At 35.7% G+C, this 21401-nt stretch overlaps 1 pseudogene; it reads right to left on the bottom strand.

Moving 5' to 3' along the window:
- Window positions 1-1877: 1877 nt before the first annotated feature.
- Window positions 1878-21401, bottom strand: part of LOC122755018 — a 34628-nt pseudogene continuing 15104 nt past the window's right edge.

The following is a 21401-nucleotide window of genomic DNA, read 5'->3' as shown; positions in this document are numbered from 1 at the left end:
AAATGTCACATTCACAGAATACTTTTAGTTACAAGGACTTATTATTTCTCAACTATCCATTTTGCATTCACCAGGTAAAGACTTTGTTTTTCAGAATAGTCACCCTCTGTACAGCTTTGCCCTTCTTGTATTGTCCTTTCCCACCTCTGGATCCCTACCTCCCCATACACAGAAGTTGCTTTTTCTAAATCTTCATTTATTTTCTCACCTATTTCTTTCAATTCTACTAATATTCTTCTAAGTCTTCAGCTTTATAATCTGTCTTATACAATTGTTCACTTTATTCCATCTGACATGTCCAATTAGCTCCTAAGTCTTGCACTTCTACCTCTACACTATCTTATACATCCATTTACTTCTGTCCAGTCATATCACCATCACCTTAGTTCAGGTCCCTCATACCTTCTCACATTCATTTTTTTTTTTTTTTTTGCAGAGCAGTGAGGGTTAAATGATTTGCCCAGGGTCACACAGATAGTAAGTGTCAAGTGTCCAAGACCGGATTTGAACTCAGGTCCTCCTGAATCCAGGGCCAGTGCTTTATTCACTGCACGACCTAGCTGCCCCTTCTCAATTCATTTTTGCAAAAAAAGCAAACAAAATCAAAACCCTTCTAAATGGTCTTTCCGGCTTGATTTTTTCCCCTCTCCAATCCAACCTTCACAAAGCTGCCAAACTGTTATTCCTAAAGCACATATCTAATAATGAAATAAAGTGTGACAGTTACTAGCAATGTGATTGTGAGCAAGTGACTTAATATGTTTGCCTCAGTTTCCTCATCTGTAAAATGAGGATAATAATAATGCCTACCTCCCTGGCTGGTTGTGAGTATCAAAAGATAATAACTTTAAAGCACTTAGAAAACTTCATGGCACATTAGTAAATAATATATTAATGTTAACAATAATGACAACAAAAAGGAATCAGTTCTTTATTAAAGAATCCCCAGTGATTTCAAATACATTTAGGATCTAATACATACTTATCTCTTTGGCATTTAATGCCCTTCACAACCTGGCTCTGTCCCTATATTTCTAGGTTTATCGCACATTACCCCTCTTTCTGTGAACACAGGAGCCCTGTGTTCCAGAAAACATAGCCTATCATTTCCCATCTCTCTGCCTTTGTTCATGCTATTCCAGAAGCCTGGAATGGACTCCTTCCTTATTTATTATACATTTTAGAATTCCTAGTTTCTACCTGTACAAGGGCTTGCCTTATTGTCCCAGTGGTTAGAATCTTATTTGTCACATTACTTTGTATGTATAGACATCCATCTATATACCTACACATGTTTATACAAAGTAATTACAAACTTCTTGAGGACAAAATCATGTTGACATTGTATCTTGAAGGCTCCATGGTCCCTGGTGCAGAGTAGGCCTTAATAAAATGCTTGTGAAATTTAAATGAATGGTTAAAATGCTTCTCTTTTTTTGAGATCCAGCTTAGGCACCTCAGCATCCAGGAAGCCCTTCCTGAATGAATATAAAAGCTTACAAGTTAAGCTATTACTATGTGACAATCACTGTTCTAAGCCATGTGAATAAAAATACAAAAATGAGACAAAAGCTACAAGTTATATCTCCTCAATCTTTATCATCTAATTGACATCATCTGTTTTTATGTTTCCTTTGTCTCAAAATAAATCCTTTGTCTGTATCCCCATCCAGAAATCCATTCCCCATAACAAAAAAGATTAAAAAAAAGAAAAAAAGGTTACTTAATATAAGTAATTAACAAATCAACTGTAATAGTACATTCAATGTTCTATACCAATAGACTTCCACCTCTCTGTTAAAGGAGAAATGTATTTTAGCATGTTTTTGTTGGATTTTATGTTTTTTTGCCATTTGCAGAAGACTTTATTTGTAGGATCACAGTTCATAAATGAATAGGAGATTTAAATTCACAGACCAGGGTATCCTATCCTGGTGGGGAATGCTGGAATACTCCAGGGCAGCATTTAATATGGAGAACTGAGTTCCTTTCTCTCAAACCTTGCCCTCTTCACTGGACAGTTTTGTTAAGGGACCTCCAGGGACCTTTGTTTCATGGGCTGACTCAGTAGGCAACCCTGGATTTTCCTGTTTCAAGCTGTTTATGCATAACTGAAGCGTCAATGGCTTAGCCAGTTCTCCTCAGGGGATCCTTATGATTGTCATTTTGGTTGGGGTTCCCCAAAATGCCAATCTAGGGGGCCAATATTGGTTCCCAGAGTCAGTGTAGGATGCTGGCCACTAAAGCAGGAAGTAATGTTCTGCAGGGATGAGGTTAGGTTTGACTTCTCAGGATAAAAAGCCACGTCATTGAAGGTCTTTCCTCTGAGCCTGCATGGCTTTTGTGGCCTGTTGTAAGAGAGATGTTGGGTCCCATCAAGCACAGAAGTGAGCTAGGCTACCTGACAGATGGACCTCTGTAGGGACCAATTTTTAATTGGGGAGTGCTAGCTAAGCAGCTCGCCGCAATATTGGGGCAAGGAAGGAGACCGGCAGCCTCCCTCAAAACAGAATAAGATTTATTTTAAGAAGAATGAACTTAAAAACACACACACACACACACACACACACACACACACACACACACAGGATCAGTAGGATCAAGGGAAAGGAAATAAAATGGGTAAAGGGAAATTATAATACCTGAAAAAATACCACCGCCCAGGAATCAGCTGAAAATACTCAACAGAACTCCTGTCACTTTCTAGCTTCCACCTCGAATGCCCAATCCTCCTCCCCCAAACCTAGAAATACCCCACACAGCCCCAGCCAATGGGATGGCTGCTCTGACAGTCACATGACTGCCCTCACTAGGCTTCCAATCGTTATAATTTTGCCAGGCCCATGTAGGTGTAGGTGAGTGGTGATGACATGAGGTGCCAGAGCCCTGGCAACAGCTACAACCAGTGGGTGGAGCATTGTGCGGTTTGCGGAGCCCCAGGCCAGTGTGTGCCGAGGCATAAAAACCTCAAATAACAATTCTTTACACTTCACATACTTATCAAGGCTCTGTGGTGAGAAGCAATCACTTTAGCAACAGGCTTATTCGTTTTATTCATATATTATTCAATGCCATTTTTTCTTTCCATTTATTGTAGTATGGGAATTACATGGCTTATATAATAATTTTAATATGGTTTCTTTTTGTGACAACAATGGTCACATGCCCATGTCTTTTTTCTATTCCCTCCATTTTGCCATTGATAAGGTTCATCACATCCTTATCTATTTTCTTCCTTATAACTTCCCTTTTCTACTTCCCCCAATTAAGTTTAGTCTCATGCAAAAACATTGATTCATCTGTAGGCAGGTTATTGTTAGGTTTAGTATATGGTGTTTCAGGTAATGATACTAAACTAACTCAGAATAACTGACCTTGACAAAATCATACTAGACTCAGCTGGTTTTCCCATCTTTGGTTATTTCTATGAATTGAGTGCAAGATTTTATGTCACACACATTTGGTTGATTGTTCTTTGTTTTAATTCTGTTCCCTCAACTCCTAATCACAGGTCCCCAGGTCCCCAGGTCCCCAGAGAGCTAAATTGTTTTTCATCCTTGCCTGGTAGGTTCCTAACATAGCTTTGAGGATATAGTCAATCCTTAATAAACATTTATTAATTTGAATTGGATTTTAGAGGTAACTCCACTATCCATTTCACTTTTCTCTTTTATTATGGAGGCATAAAATGTCACTGTGATTCTAAATCAGTTGCTAAGTGTGACTCAAAATGATTCATTTACCTAACTTTTTTTCAAAGGAGACAGACTATTTTACAGTAAAAACTAACATATGCTAAGCAAAGATAACATATCACATGTAACAAATATAACAGGGATCTTTTTTTAATGCTGTGCAGTGTCATTCATAAAGGATACTGTTTACCAAGCTACTAAAAAAAACAACTCTGTGATTAGTATCCATAAAATTATACTATACTACTCTCACCCCTCCCCATACCTCTATGTTCTTTCTTCTATTTCTTTTGCTAGCTCTTAATCATTCTCCACTCTAACTTAGATATTCTTCAACGACCAATATCCAATCTTCCATTCTCTTCCTGTACTCTTTCCTGTTCTCATGGTTTCAGCTAAGATCAATAAATGAATGAACTTTATACTCAATCCATGAACTTTACTTTTCTTGAATTCTAGTCCCAAATATCCCATGGTAAATAGGATATTTTTTCTTTGATCACCATAAGTTCAAACTTAATATGTCCAAACCACCCCATCATTCATCTAGTATATCATAAGCACCCCTTATGTTGGATGTATTATTTAGACACTGGGGGAATATAAAGATAAATTAGACATAATTTCTTCCTACATACCAGGAATTTATAACCCAGTGGGAAAAGAATAAACTCACCTAGAAAAATATAGTATACACAAGAGTATGACAGATACATAAGGGGTATATATGAAATAAGATGAAAAAATAACTTGCATCTGGGGAATCAGAGGAGGCTTCATTGAAGGGTTTGCTTTTGAGCCTTGAAAAATTGAGCAGTATCTGGAAAGGTGGAAATGGAGGAGATGACTCAAGCAGAGGCAATAGTATAAGCAAAGGCAAAGGAGCCATAAAGTATGGGGTACATTTGAGGGATATTGGCAATCCATTTAACTGAAGCTTAGCATTTGTGAAAAAGGAGTTTTATGAAATAAGTCTAGAAATGTAAGGTGGAGTTAGATGGTGTGGTATTGTCTGTGCCAGATTAAGGAATTTGATCTTTATTTATTATATGATGGGTTTAAGTTCAAGTTTGGGGGAATGATTCTTTAACTCTGTTAGAGGAAACAATATGATTTCTAAGGATAAGGTATAGGAGGTGGGGCAGCTAGGTTGTGTAGTGGATAAAGCACCAGCTGTGGATTCAAGAGGACCTGAGTTCAAACTTGGCCTCAGACACTTAACTCTTACTAGCTGTGTGACTCTGGGCAAGTCACTTAACCCGCATTGCCTTGCCAAAAAAAAAAAAAGAAAAAGAAAAGAAAAGAAAAGGCATGGAAGGTAGGGAGACCTGTTTGGAGACAATTATAATAGTCTAGAAAAAAGCTAAGCAGCAATTGTTGTATGATAATAGCAGTGGGAATGGTAAGGAAACAGTAAATGACCAAGATACTCTGAAAGTAGAAGGACTTGGTGATTAACTAGATATGCAGAATTAAAAAGAAGTGAAGGATAATGTCAAGGTTATAAGAATAGGTAGAAAATGATTTTGCCATTGGCAGAGATAGAGAAATGGAAAAGAAATGAAAGAACTCTGTGTAGTATGGAACAGCCAGGAAGAGGGTAGAAGAATGGGGAAAAATTATGAGTTCAGTTTTTCTCATGTTGAAAGCTGCCAGTGTTATAATGCACTTGATGTTCCAGTGCTACATGCAGGTATAAATGTAAAGTTGACAATACCAGTGTAGAATTTAAGAGAGAAAGTCTGTCTAGAAATTGTGATTTAGGATTTATCTGTATCACAAAGATAGTTGAATCCCTAGAAGCAGATGAGGTAATTAAGGAAGAAACTAAAGAGAAAGGAGACTAAGGACATATCTTTGTGTAACAATTACATTAAGAGGGCCAAAAGAAACAGGAAAGAAGATGGAGATGGAGTTGTTAGACATGTGAGAGAAAAATCAAGAGAGTCTGATGCCACAGAATTCAAGGGAGTAGAGAGTTTTATGAAAAAAAGATGGTTTGTCAACAATTTCAGGGAAACTGGTGGCACAAGTGCTGGGGCTAGAGTCAAAAAGACCTGAGCTCAAAATCCAGGCTCAAACACTAGCTTTGTGATGTGGGCAAGTCACTTAACCCTGTTTGGTTCAGTTTCCTCATCTGTAAAATGAGTTAGAGAAGGAAATGGCAAAGTACTCTAGTGTCTTTGCCAAGAAAACCCAAATGAAGTAAAAAAGAATTGGACATGGTTGAAACAGCTGAAAAATGTGTCACCTGATACAGAGAAGTCATGGACAATGAGACCTAAGAAAAGGTCACTGTTTTGATTGATAGCTTTGGAAAGTTCATTATTTTTTCCACTACAGATATTTTCTCTTAGCAAATTTCATATAAGTAAGATTAATCAAGATGTATATCAAGGTAGCACTCCATGTTAAAATAGTTATAGTAATAACTCAAATGATAATTGAAACATGGCAATTAAGTTTTACAAAACACTTTATACTTATTTCATTGGATCCTCATAATAATCCCATGAGCTAAGTGTTACAGTTCTTATTATGTCCATTTTACAGATAAGGAAAATTTAGGCTGAAGCAGGATTCAAGTCTTCCTGACTCGAGAGACAATACTATGCAATGTTGCTTCTGTATACTTTAAGGAAGCATCGATTAGTCTATTTGAATGTGGGTTATTGCTTCTAAATCACAGTTTGTCCAGGATACTTTGGAAAAAAGATAGTATTTCAACCACTCTATTCTTCAGTAAGGGAATGTTTCTAGAGAATATGCTTCACTTTTGCTCATGTAGTCAATGCAAACACTGAAACAAAGATAATAAAGAGAGGAAAAATTTAATCAATGTAAATAAAATTTTATTTTCTGGCTTAGTCTCTATAAATGAAAATAATTCTGTTACCTCCTGTATCCTCCTTCTTCTCACTATTTTGCCTTCCATTTATAAAAGCCTGATTACTTAAAGAGTTCAGCATTGTGTCCTGGATAGCATACTGGGCTTGTGGACAAGAAACGTGGGCTCATATTCTACTTTGACATTATTTATGTGACACAAGGCAACTTAACCTCTGTGTGAAAGCCCCTAGGATTTTCCCATTATGTTATTGTGATATGTTTGGTGGAGGGAAAAAAAAACCCCACAGATTTATTGTGTATTTATGGTATTCAAATATATTCAGTCAAGAAGTCAAAAAGCATCCATTTAGGACTATGTAGAGGAACTGAGCTAAGCACTGGAGACAGTCCCTGCCTTCAAAGAGCTTAATTTTAATGGGGCGGGGGGAAACAACAAATAAAAAGGTGAAAAGTCAGGGTGGAGAAAGAAGTCTGTGACAATTGGAGTGATGCCATCTGCTGGAGAGTTACTGTAGGATAGCTCCGCCATTAGGAGAAGGTGTATGAGGGCAAGCCATGTGGCTTGGAAGGTCAGTTCCTTGGCATCAGGAAGTGATGTTTGCTCATGGGTACTATCTATCAAAGCTACCAGCCAATTAGCTTGGAGGTGTGTGTGTGTGTGTGTGTGTGTGTGTGTGTGTTGGGGGGCAGGATGGGCTGCTTCAGTTTTCGAGGAGAGGCTTCTGGGAGGAAGAAAGAAGCGTTGGTCCTTTTTTGTTCCTGACCTTGCTATGGCAGGTCAAATGATGGGGTCTCTTAGAAATAGTTAGATTTTTACCTTTCTCTCTGATCATTAGATCCTAATGCTCTTTAATAAATACCTAAAAGTCTAAACTCTTGCTAAAGCTTCTAATTTATTGGCAACTACTCATTAGATTTTTTAGACAGACTAGCTAGAATTTACAGGCAACCAACCATTCAAGTCCAGACAATCAGCAACTGAGACAGAGAGGAATGATGGACAAAAGATTGCTGACTTGGACACTTCTCTCAAAATGGAATTTCTGGGAGGAATCTCATTCAGAAGAAGGGTTCACTAGGGTATAATGATTTTCTAGGGGTGGGAAGGCTACTTGGAAGAAGTAATTTGGTGTGAGAAGACTGCTAGACCATGTTGGAGAATAAAGTCCAGAGATGGGGGCAGCTAGGTGGCGCAGCAGATAAAGCACTGGCCCTGGATTCAGAAGGACCTTAGTTCAGGCCTCAGACACTTAATACTTACTAGCTGTGTGACGCTGGACAAGTCACTTAACCCCCATTGCCTCTCAAAAAATAAAATAAAATAAAGTCCAGAGATGAATTAAGAAACAAACATAAATATCTTAAAATGCAAGAATCAGATTTTGGGCATTAAGGCAAACACACTTATAGGACATTACTTTGTTCCAGTCCTATTTCACATTGGCCAAGAGTTGTTTATCTTCTTTTTGTGTCATTGACTAATTTATCAATCTGGTGAAGCCTCTGAACCCCTTCTCAGAATATGTAAAAATGCATAAAATAAAACACATAGGATTAAAAAGAGTAAAAATAAAGATTTTTTTGCCATCCAAATTTGTAGATTCAACTCTATTAATAACTCCTGACAAATCATGTGGGTTATTAGTTCTCTAGGAACATTTGTAAAATGTAGCAATAATAATCTCAGTGTACTATAGACAAAGACAAAGCCTGAAATCAAAATCAAACATAACTATACATTTCCATGAGAGCGGCTTTGTGTTTTTGATATTTTTATATGTGTATATATATATATATATATATATATATATACACACACTATAATAAAGTATATATAATATAATACATGCACACATACATATATACATGTGTGCATGTAGAGATACCATGGGGCACAAAAGAATCTGAATCCTTATTTGCTTATGCTCCATCAGTAATGCCAGCCATTGAGATGTTTTCGGGAGCAAGAGCACATGCATGACAGCTAGTGAAATTGCCTTACATAAGACATAGCTGGATGACAGTTGTTCATGAGCTACCACCTTTGTCCAGAAGTATTTAGACTATAACTGTTTCTCTAGAAGGCTATGTCCCTTTCAACAAGAATGAAATAAGTCTTAAGCTAGGAATATTGACTTCTACTATACCAGCTCCCACTCATCCTAATTTCCTGCACTGAGGAAGCTGATAGAATAGAGAATGATGTTCTGTGGCTAAGATACATATGGAGGAACTTGGTACCTAAGAATGGCCACTCTAGTGTCTGGAAACTCTTCTATAAATGATGATCGCAATATTTACCCTGCCTAAGTAGTATGATAGGGTCAGAGAGTTGGATCTGGAAAGGAGAATAGATGTTGTGAGGGAAAACAATCCTCTTCTCAGTAATTCTCAGGAACTCAAAGCAATGTGACAAAGGCTCATTTGTTTCCTTCTCATGAGAAGGGGGCACCCTAGTGTGAAGCTAGTGGGTGCCCAAAAATGGGGGCTTGCAGGCCCTGTTTTAAACCCTAGTCCCTAACACAAATGGGCCCTCCCCTTTTCATCATTGGTCTGATTATTCAAGGGTTACAATCTATGCACAAATCTAGCTAATCAGAACTCAGTATTCCTATTCCTTAACAATTCTAACTTATATGGGCCTAACTCAGGAGCGGACCTTATTCTTCTTTATATGGACATAACTCAGGAACAGACCTTATTGAGACCATAGCTCCTTGAACCATGTGATTTTGTTAGCCAGAAGGGGAGGAGGAGATCTGAGGCCTTTGTCCTAAAAACAGGTCAGGAGGAGTATGATTGACTGTTATATCCTCATTGAGAGGGGACAATTACCCATTTTCTCACAGATGTCATCTAACCTATCTTCTCATTCGACAGATTAAGAAACAGAGGTCCAGGAAGGGTAAATTACTTGTTTATAGTAAGAGCATATAAGCATAGGGGCTTTTATGGCCTTTGAATGGTCCAGTTATGGAAATCCTTGCTACAGTTTGTTAGATGTTCAAAGAAACATATTAGATGTTAGTATGTTAGATATTTCCAGAAACAGGCACTCTGAATTCATTTTGGATATTATTTATTGACTGTGGGAAGAAAATAATTTTCTAAGTCTTAAAATGATATATAATTATTAAATGCTGCCATTCTTATCTTTTTGATAGCAATCAGATGCAGTGGTCATGGGACAAGTCACTATCTTGCTATTACTCTTTTCTATTTAATGTGCTGTGAACTATTATAGCATAAGATGTGACTATTTTTATAATTTTGTAACATAATAAAAATATGAGTATGTAAACTCATTGTATTTAGGCTCATTGAAAAAAAATCTTTGGAACAACTCCAGTCGCAGAAAGAATGACTAGTAGTACAAAATGTACCTCATGGTTTTGATGTCTTCTGCTAGACCTTTATATTATGAAAGCTTTTCATTCCATAACATTTTGAACTATGAATGTTCTGTATACTAAACATGGTTCTTAACATCTATAATAGATCAATACTATGTTTTCACAACAATGGGTAGCTATTTTGTCTATGATAATGCTCTGATTTCTGGGCAGTTTACTTTTTAAATCCTCAAGGATATTTTGGGATCTGTATTTAGTGTGTGCATGTGTGTGTGTGTAGAAACTTCATCTATATTCCAGAAAAGCCTGGAAAGACTTAAATGAACTGATGTATAATGAAGTGAGCAGAACTGTTAGAACATTGTGCACAGAGACAGAAATATTGTTTCTTGAAGAACTGAATGACTTGGCTATTCTCAGCAACCCAATGATCCAAGATAATCCCAAAGTACTAATAATTAAATATATTATCCACTTCCAAAGAAAGAACTGACATTGATTGAACCAGGTCAAGCATGCTGTTTTTCACTTTTTTCCCCTTTTATTCAAGATTTCTTTTTTCTTTCCTTCTTTTTTTTTTGCAGGACAATGACAGTTAAGTGACTTGCCCAGAGTCATACTGATAGTAAGTGTCAAGTATCTAAAATCAGATTAAAATTCAGGTCCTCCTGAATCCAGGGCCGGTGCTTTATCTACTGTACCACCTAGCTGCCCTTTTTGTCAAATTTAAAAATATTTTTAAACCATGTTGTTTTCTCATAAGTATTTATAGTTTGTTTAAGAAACACAGGCTATAAATGTGTTGTATAAAGTACAGCATGTAAATATGTAATTCGACTAATTTTTGGAAGCTCTTCTCTTTTCTCAATGAATACATTGTAATGGGGAAGAGGCCAATCATGATCTAGTACTAAGAATATACAAGGGTCCTACATGGATGTTTGGTGAGTTTCCAGACTTGTCATCTAGAAATGCTATCACAAACTTCTGGAAATTTGTGATGACATGAATAGAGGAGTCATACTCTGCTATCTGTTGACTTTTTCTTATCTATTTACTAAATGGTGAACTAATTGGGAATTTGGATTGGTGGCTGAGGCAGATACAAGAATGCATACAAAAAGTTCCATTAGAGAAATTTGTTCTATTTCCTTCTTAGTGGTGACCAGATGCCAGAATGCCTCTCTGAACTCTGGAGGGGCAACGGATAGCATGATGTACTCTACTAGAGACTGGTCCATAAGAACATAGCCTCCTTGGCAAGACTGTTTATGTGATAGGGCTACATCTTATATATTCTTTCCTTTGGTACAGGAGCTTCTGTTATTTCAAAAGATTCAATGATAGAAACAGAGATAAAGAGAGATAGATAGGAATGTAAATATGTATATATTGAAATATGCATATATTGTATTTAAATATGCATATATAGTTCAAATAATGGAAAATATACATGCATACATACATGTGTATACACACACATATGTGTGTGTTTCTGTGTACACATATGTGCAACATATATATGGTAGATGGGTGGTAGCCAAACCTAAAATACCAATGCAGCCCTGAGAAATGACTTGTTTGACCTAGCCTAGTCATGAATCAATACAGGAGCCAAGATACAGTGTCTTTCTTCAAGAGAGTAACTATTCCAGTGTCTGTGCTGCATTTGGAAGTTAATTTGGTTAAGTGAATGGTTTGTAAAAATTTCTTTAAGTTTGAGCCCATCCTCTCCAGGGACTGAGGTGATAGAGGGAAGAATGTGCTTCCAATTTAGGGAGATGTTTCTGTTCTCAACATATCTTTTAAGTAAATGTATATTTGCCAAAGCTTAATGATATTCACAGGTTAGGTGATATTAGGTCAGTATTATCTACTACTTCATATTGGGGAATACAGACTAGAATGAGGGCTTGAGCTCATTATGTTAAAAGAATCATGTCAATCCATCAGGGTTAATTCTAAACTCCTGACATATAGCTTCCCACTGAGAGTCTGACTTGCTACTTTTTAGTATGAGCATGGATAAGGACCGTGGATAAAAATGTATGTTAAATACTTCATCTCCATCTGTTTTTCCAGTGTCTACTTCTGATTAGGTCATATCTAACCTGAGAATCCCATGCCTCCCAGTCAATTGTGAAAAAGGGTAGAGTGAAGAAGATTGAAGTGGATATTTAATTTGTGTAAGAAACAAGCCTACATTTTCTATTGGTGAGATAGTGGGATGCAGCTCATCCAAGCTCCACCATCTCCAGTGAGGCTTTAGCTTCTTCTCTGGAGATATCTGAACAAAATCCCTGAAGCTTAGCACAGTGTGCCCCCTACACCATGGAAGCAGAGACCTACTTTAACAAAGAATTAAAAATAAAAAGAAAGAAAGAAAGAAAGAAAGAAAGAAAGAAAGAAAGAAAGAAAGAAAGAAAGAAAGAAAGGAAGGAAGGAAGGAAGGAAGGAAGGAAGGAAGGAAGGAAGGAAGGAAGGAAGGAAGGAAGGAAGGAAGGAAGGAAGGAAGGAAGGAAGGAAGGAAGGAAGGAAGAAATAGGGTGGGGAAATGAGCAAACAACAGAAAAAAATCTGACCATAGAAAATTACTATGGTGATAAGGAAGACCAAAACAAACATTCAGAAGAAGATAAGCAAGTCAGGCATGGACAAAATATTTCAAGTCATTATTAAGGAAAACTGTCCTGATATTCTAGAACCAGAGGGTAAAATAGGCATTGAACAAACCCACAGATCACTTCCTGAAAGAAATCCGAAGTTGAAAACTCTAATGAATATTATAGCCAAATTCTAGAGTAACTAGTTGAAAGAGAAAATACTGCAAGCAACCAGAAAGAACAATTCAAGTATCATGGAGTGACGGTCAGAATAACACAAAATTTGTAGTTTCTACATTAAAGGATAAGGCGACTTTTGATCCAGCAATACCTATGCTAGGTTTACATCCCAAAGACAACCCCAAAAGAGAAAAAGACCCATTTGTACAAAAATATTTATAGCATCTCTTTTTGTGGTGTCTAAGAACTGGGAATCAAAGGAAGGCACATCATTTAATAGCTAAACAAGTTGTGGTTTATGATTGTAATGGAATATTATTGTGCTACAGGGAATGGCAAACAGGATGATTTCAGAAAACCCTGGCAAGACTGATATGAACTCAGGTATATCAAAGTTAGTAGAACCAGGGACTGTTGTACACAGTGACAGCAATATTTTTTGATGATGAACTTTGAATCCCTTAACTATTCTCAGCAATATAATGGTCTGAGACAATCCCAAAGGACTAATGATAAAGCACACTATCCACTTCCAAAGAAACAAATTGGTATTGATTGAACACAGACTGAAGCATGATTTTTTGATTTTATTTCATTCAAGTTTTCTTATACAAAATGACTAATATGGTAATGTTTTACAAAATTGCATATGTATAAATCTCTACTGATTTCTTACCTGCTCAGGAAGGAGAGAGGGTAAGGAGGGATAGAATTTGGAACGCAAAACTTTAAATAAAAATGTTTATAATTTTAGAAAAGGATCAGATGACATGGAATATGATATTACAAAGGGCAAAAGAACTGGGATTACAACTATGAATCACCTTCTCAAGAGAATAAGTATAATTCTTCATGGGGGAAAATGGGTATTCAATGAAAGAGAATATTTTGAGATACTCTTCATGAAAAGACCAGAGCCAAAAAGAAAATTTGACTTTCAAATACAAGACTCAGGAATATCATAAAAAGGTAAGTATGAAAAGGAAATCATAAGGCTTATTAAAAGGTTAAACTGTTTACATTCTTACATGGAAAGAGAATACTTTTAATTCATAGGAACTTTCTCATTATTAGGGAAGTTGGAGGAATATATATTGACAAAGGGGACAAGTGTGAGTTTAATATGGAGGGATGATATCTAAAAAATAAAATCAAAATGTGAGAGAGGAATGTACTGGGGAAGGGGAAAAGAAGAGATGGCTTGAGGTAAATTATCTCACATAAAAGAAGCAAGAAAAAGAGGGGGAAATGGGGGAGGTGAGGGGAAGTGATTGAACCTTACCTTCATCAGAATTGGTTCAAAGAGGGAATAATATAGACACTCACTTAGGCATAGAAATCTATCTTACCCTGCAAGAAAGTAGAGAGAAGATGAGAGAAGGGGGGTGATAGGAGGGAGGGCAGATTGGGACAGGGAGAAGTCAGAATCAAAACACTTGTGATGAGGGACAGGGTGAAAGGGGAGAGAGTAGAATAAATTGGAGGTTAGGCAATAGAATGTAGAGAAATAATTAGCAATAGTACCTGAAAAAATTTTGAAGCAAACTTTTTTTTTTTCTGACAAAGGCTTCATTTCTCAAACATATAGAGAACTGAGTCAAATTAATACAAATAAAAGTCATTCCCCAATTGATAAATGAACGAAAGATTTGAACAGTTTTCAGATGAAGTAATCAAAGCTGTCTATATCCACATGAAAACAATGCTCTAACTTAATTGGAGAGATGCAAATAAAACAATTCTGGGATAATACCTCATACCTATTAGATTGGCTATTACAACAGAAGAGGAAAATGACAAATCTTGGAGAGGATATAGGAAAAATGAGACATTAATGCACTGCCGGTGGATTTGTTGACTGATTGAACTATTCTCTAGAGCAATTTGGAATTACGTCCAAAGGAGTATAAAACCATGCATACTCTTTGACCTACCACCACCACTATTAGGTGTATATCAAAAAAGAGATTAAAAAACAAAAAGGAAAGGGGCTTAAATATACATAAATATCTATAGCAGCTTTTTCTGATGTCGAAGAATTAGAAATTGAGGAGACGCCCATCAATTGGTGAATGGCTGAACAAATTGTGGCGTATGAATATGATGAAATACTATTGTGCTATAAGAAATTATGAGGAGGATGCTCTCAGAAAAACCTGGAGAGACTTACTTGAGCTGAAACCAAGTGAAATGTATTCTGTACAAAGTAACAGCAATACTGTAAGATGATCAGCTGCTAATGAATTAGCTGTTCTCATCAATATAATGATTCAAGAGAATTATTAAGGACTTATTTTGAAAAATGCTATCCATTCCGAGAAATAGAACTGATGTTGTCTCAACACATATTTAAGCATATTTTTTTTTACTTTGTTTTTCTTTTTTTTCTCTTTTCTTTCATGATGTGACTAATATGGAAGTATTTGGCATGACAACACATATAGAACTGATATTGAATTGCTTGCCTTCTCAATGGGGAGGGCAGAAAGAAAAGAAAAGAATTGGGAATGCAAAGTTTTAAAAATGAATGTTAGGGGGCGGCTAGGTGGCGCAGTGGATAAAGCACCGGCCCTTGATTCAGGAGTACCTGAGTTCAAATCCGGCCTCAGACACTTGACACTTACTAGCTGTGTGAACCTCGGCAAGTCACTTAACCTCCATTGCCCCGCAAAAAAAAAAAAAAAAAAGAATGTTAAAAATTGTTTTATATGTAATTGGGGGAAAACAAAATACTAAATAAAGATATTAAAACAAAAGGGAAAGACCACAAGAAAGAAAAAAACAAAGAAAGTGAAATAGTATGCTTTCATCTGCATTCATACTCCATAGTTTTTTCTCTGCATATGGATAGCTTTTTCCATAATGAGTCTTTTGGAATTGTCTTGGGCCATTTTATTGCTGGGAAGAGCTAAGTGTCTTATTGCATAATAATTGCACAATGTTGTTTTTTACTGTGTTTAAGGTTCTCCTGTTTCTGCTCAGTTGTATCAACATAAGCTCATGTAAGTCTTTCCAGGTTTCTCCTGAAATCGACCTGCTTATCATTTCTTATAGCAAAATTGCATTTCCTTATATTCATATTTGACAATTTATTAAGCCATTTCCCAACTGATGGGCATTCCCCAATTTTCCAAATTTTTGCCACCACAAAGAGAGCACCTATAAATATTTTTGTACATGTGGCTCCTTTGTCCTTTTTTATGATCTCTTTGGGAGACAGATCTAGTAGTGGTATTGCTGGATGAAAGGGTATGCATAATTTTATAGCACTTTGAGCATTGTTATAAATTACTCTCCAGAATGCATTGGTGTTTCAATTTTTCCACTTCTCTAAATGTATCATTTTCCTTTTTGTCATATTAACCAATCTGATAGATGTGAGGTGGTACTTCAAAGTTGTTTTGATTTGCATTTTTCTAATCAATAGTTATTTAGAGCATTTTTTCATATGACTATAAATAGCTTTAATTTCTTAATCTGAAAACTGCCTATTCATATCCTTTGACCAGTTATCAATTGGGGAATGATTTTATTTCTCACAAATTTGACTCAGTTCTCTACATATTTGAGAAATGAAGCCTTTATCAGAAGCACTGCCTTTAAAATTTTTTCCCCAGATTTCTGCTTTCCTTCTAATATTGGTTGCATTGGTTTTGTTTGTGAAAAATGTTTTTAATTTAATGTAATGAAAATTATCCATTCAACATTTCATAATGTCCTTTATCTCTGTTTTGGTCATAAATTATTCTCTTGTCCACAGATCTGATTCATAAACTAATCCTTGCTCTCCTAATTTGCTGATGGTATCACCCTTTATATCTATGATATGCACCCATTTTGACCTTATATTGGTATACTTTGTGATATATTGATCTATGCCTGCCTTCTCTCATATTGTTTTCCAGTTTTCCCAGCAGTTTTTGTCAAACAGTGAGTTCTCATCCCACAAGCTTGATTCTTCGGGTTTATCAAATAGTTGTCTTGTGTACCTAACCTATTTCACTTTTGCACCACTCTATTTCTTACCCAGTACAAAATAATTTTGTAGATTGCCACTTTATAATATAGTTTTGTATCTGGTAAGGGTAGACCACCTTCTTTTGTATCTTTTTTTTTATTAATTCTATTGATAGTCTTGACCTTTTGTTCTTCCAGATGAATTTTGCTATACTTCTTCTATATCTATAAAATATTTTTGTAATTTTATTGGTATGGCATTGAATAAGTAAATTAATTTGGGTAGAATTGTCATTTTTATTTTATTAGCTTAGCCTCCTCATGAGCAACTGATATTTTCCCAGTTGTCTAGATATAACTTAATTTGTGTGAAAAGTGTTTTGTAATTGTGTTCACATAATTCCTGGGTTTGTCTTATTATATAGCATCCCAACTATTTTATATTATCAATATTTATTTTAAATGTTATTTCCTCTATCTCTTGCTGCTGGACTTTGTTGGCAATACATAGAAATGCTGATTATTTATGTGAGTTTATTTTATATCCTGCAATTTTCCTAAAGGAGTTAATTATTTCAAGTAGTTTTAGATGATTCTTTAGGATTTCCCTAAGTATTATATCATCTGTAAAGACTAAGAGCTTTCTTCATTGCCTACTTTAATTTCTTCAGTTTCTTTTTGTTCTTTTATTGCTAAAGCTTACCTTTCTAGTATAATATTGAGTAATTATGGTGGTAATGGGCATCCTTGTTTCACTCCTGATTTTGCTGTAAATGCTTCTATCCTATCCCCATATAATGCTAACTGATGGTTTTAGATACTGCTTGTTATTGAAAAGAGAAACTCCATTTATTCCTATGCTCTCTAGTGTTCTTTTTTTTCCCTTTGTGCTTTCTCTCTCTCTCTCTCTCTCTCTCTCTCTCTCTCTCTCTCTCTCTCTCTCTCTCTGTGGGGCAATGACTTGTCCAGAGTCACACAGCGAGTAATTGTCAAGTGTCTGAGGCTGGATTTGAACCCAGGTCCTCCTGAATCCAGGGCCAGTGCTTTATTTACTGTGCCACATAGCTACCCCCTCTCTAGTGTTTTTAATATAAATCAGTGCTATATTTTTAAAAGGCTTTTTCTCCATCTATTTAATTATATGATTTGTTAGTTTTGTTATTGATATGGTCAATTATGCTGATAGTTTTCCTAATATTGAAGCATCCCTGTATTCATGGCATAAATCCCATCTCATACTGTATTACACTTGCTATAATTTCTTTGCTAATATTGTATTTAAATTTTTTGCATTAACATTCATTAGGGAAATTGGTCTATAATTTTCTTTCTCTGTTTTGGCTCTTCCTGGTTTAGTTATCAGTACCATATTTGTATCATAAAAGGAATTTGGTATGACCCCTTCATCTATTTTTCCCAATAGTTTATATAGTATTAGAATTAATCCTTATTTAGGTGGCAGCTAGGTGGCACAGTGGATAAAGCACTGGCCCTGGACTCAGGAGGACACTTAATCCTCATTGCCCTGCAAAAACAAAAATAAAGTGAATACTGCCAAATTGTTAAATAATGATTAATTCTTTTTTGGGGGGGAGGGGCAGGACAATGAGGGTTAAGTGACATGCCCGGGGTCACACAGCTAGTACGTGTCAAGTGTCTGAGGTCAGATTTGAACTCAGGTCCTCCTGAATCCAGGGCTGTTGCTTTACCCACTGCACCACCTAGCTGCCCCCAGGATACACTTTAAATCCATCTGGCTCTCGAGATTTTTTCTTAGGGAGTTCATTGATTCTAACATGAGGATATTTAAATATTTTATTTCCTCTTCTGTTAATCTGGAAAACAAATATTTTTGTAAATATTTATCCATTTCACTTAGATTGTCAGAATTATTAGTATTCAGTTGGGCAAACTAACTCCTAATTATTGCATTAATTTCCTCTTCATAGGTGGTGAATTCAACCTTTTTATTTTTGATAATGGTACTTTCATTCATTTCCTTTTTTCTTGTTTTTTAAATCAAATAATTAAGAATTTATTTTATTTTATTGATTTTTTCATAAAGACAGTTTAGATTTATTTTTTCATATGATAGTTTTCTTAATTGTAATTTTATTAATCTCTACTTTGATTTTCAGAATTTCTAATTTGTCATTTAATTAGGGATTTTAAATATGTTCTTTTTCTAGCTATTTTAGTTGTATGCCTAATTCATTGGCAGCCCCTTTTCTCTATTTTATTCTAAATGTAACCATTTAGAGAAATAAAATTTCCCCTAAGAACTTATTTGGTTGCATCCCATAAGTTTTGGTATGTTATCTCATTATTTTTCTTGACTTTGTTGAAATTATTTATTGTTTCTATGATTTATTGTTTGAGCCACTCATTCTTTAGGGTGAGATTATATAGTTACCAATTAATTTTAATCTATTTTTCCATGACCATTTAATACATGTATTTTTATTGCATCATTATCTTAAAATGATGCATTTAATATTTATGACTTTCTGCCTTTGATCGTGAGATTTTTCTGCCCTAATACATGGTCACTTTTTGAGTAGGTGCCATGTACCACAGAAAAAAACCATATCCCTTTCTATCCTCATTCATTTTTTTCCCCAGAGATCTATCAGATTTTATTTTTCTAAAATTTTATTTACCTCATTAACTTTATTATTATTATTTTTTTTTGTGGTTAGATTTGTCTCGTTCTGGAACAGGGCGGTTGAGATACCTCACTAATATAGTTTTATTGTCTATTTCTACCTGTAACTCACTCAATTTCTCCTCTAAGAATGTAGAAGCTATACCACTTGGTGTATATATGTTTAGTATTGATATGACTTTATTCTCTATGGTACCTTCTAACAAGATGTAGTTTCATTCCTTATCTCTTTTAAACATGTCTATTTTTGCTTTTGATGTCTCTATGATCAGGATTGCTACCCCTGCTTTTTTTTTCCTTCACCTAAAGCATAATATATTCTGCTTCAGTCTTTTACCTTTACTCTGTGTGCATCTCTGCCTCAAGTGTGTTTCTTGAAAAGAACATATTGTAGGATTCTGTTTTTTAATTCACTCTGCTATCTGCTTCCATTTTATGGGAGAGTTCATCCCTTTCACATTCACAGTTAGGAGTAGCAACTATGTATTTCCATCCATCTTATTTCCCCCCTTGTTAATACTTTTCTCTCACCCTTCACCTTGTTGTACCTCAACAGTGTTTTTCATCTGACCACCACCTCCCTCAATCTCACCTCCTTTCTATCACCTCCTTCCTTTTATTTCCCCCTTCCCTTTCTACTTCTACCCTCTCTTCTATCAGCACATCCTTACATTTTCTTTCTCTGTTCCTCTCCTCCTCCCCTATAAGACAAAAAGCATTTCTATATCAACTGAATATGTATGTTATTCCCTTTTTAAGCTAAATTCAATGAGAGTAAGGTCTAAACAATGCTCATCCCCTCCCTTCTTTCTCTCTACTATAATAGGTCTTTTGTGTCTCTTCATGCCATGTAATTTACTCTATTCTACCTCCCCCTTACCTTCTCTCCCATGGGGTACAATCCTTTTTTTCACCCTCTAATTTTTCATATAAGTACATCAAAGTCAACATATATTTATACCTTCTGTCTACATATACTTCTTTTTTTTTTTTTGGTGGGGCAATGAGGGTTAAGTTACTTGCCCAAGGGGACACAGCTAGTAAGTTTCAAGTGTTTGAGACAGGATTTGAACTCAAGTCTTGAATCCAGGACGGGTGCATTATCCACTGTGCCACCTAGCTGCCACTCTACATATACTTCTTTTAACTACCCTAATAAAGTCAGAGATCTCAAGAATTACTGGCATTATCTTCCCATGTAGGAATTTTAAAAGTTTAATCTTATAGAATAACAATTTTTGTCCCTATTTCCCTTTTTATGCTTCTCTTGAGTCATAAATGAAGTTTGTATTTTCTGTTCTGTGCTGTTCTTTTCATCATGAAAGTTTGAAAGTCTCTTATTTCATTGAATGCCCATTTTTCCCTTAAAGATTATGGTTAATTTTGCCTGGTAGTTGATTCTTGATTGCAATCCAAGCTCCTTTGCCTCCCAGAATATCATATTCCAAGCCCTGTGATCCTTTTATGTAGAAACAGCTAAATCCTCTGTAATCCTGACAATGGTTCCTTGATACCGGAATTGTTTCTTTCTGGCTGCTTACAATATTTTCTTTTTTACCTGATAATTCTGGAATTTGGTTGTAATATTCCTTGGAGTTTTCATTTGGGGATCTCTTTCATGAGGTTCAATGACTCTTTTATACTCTGGTTCTAGGATATCAGGGTAGTTTTCCTTGATAATTTCTTGAAAGCTCAGAAAGAGTTTTCCAGGCTCTTTCTTTTGATCATGGATTTTAGGTAGTCCAATAATTCTTAAATTATCTCTCCTGCATCTACTTTTCAGATGAGTTGTTTTTCCAATGGGGTACTTTACCTTTTCTATTTTTTCATTTTTTTTATTTTCTTTGACTGATTCTTGATGTCTCATAGTCAATCTAATCTTTTTAGCTTTTGTATCTCCTTTTCTATTTTGTCAATTCTACTTATTAAGGAGTTGTTTTCTTCAGTGAAGACCAATGTATTTTTTTTTAGTGAGGCAATTGGGGTTAAGTGACTTGCCCAGGGTCACACAGCTAGTAAGTGTTAAGTGTCTGTGGCCTGATTTGAACTCTGGTACTCCTGACTCCAGGGCCAGTGCTCTATGCACTGCACCACCTAG

This window comes from Dromiciops gliroides, chromosome 4 (genome assembly GCF_019393635.1).
Source record: "Dromiciops gliroides isolate mDroGli1 chromosome 4, mDroGli1.pri, whole genome shotgun sequence".
Taxonomy (NCBI): domain Eukaryota; kingdom Metazoa; phylum Chordata; class Mammalia; order Microbiotheria; family Microbiotheriidae; genus Dromiciops; species Dromiciops gliroides.
The sequence above is the reverse complement of the archived record's forward strand: the minus strand, read 5'-3'. Positions and strand labels throughout refer to the sequence as shown.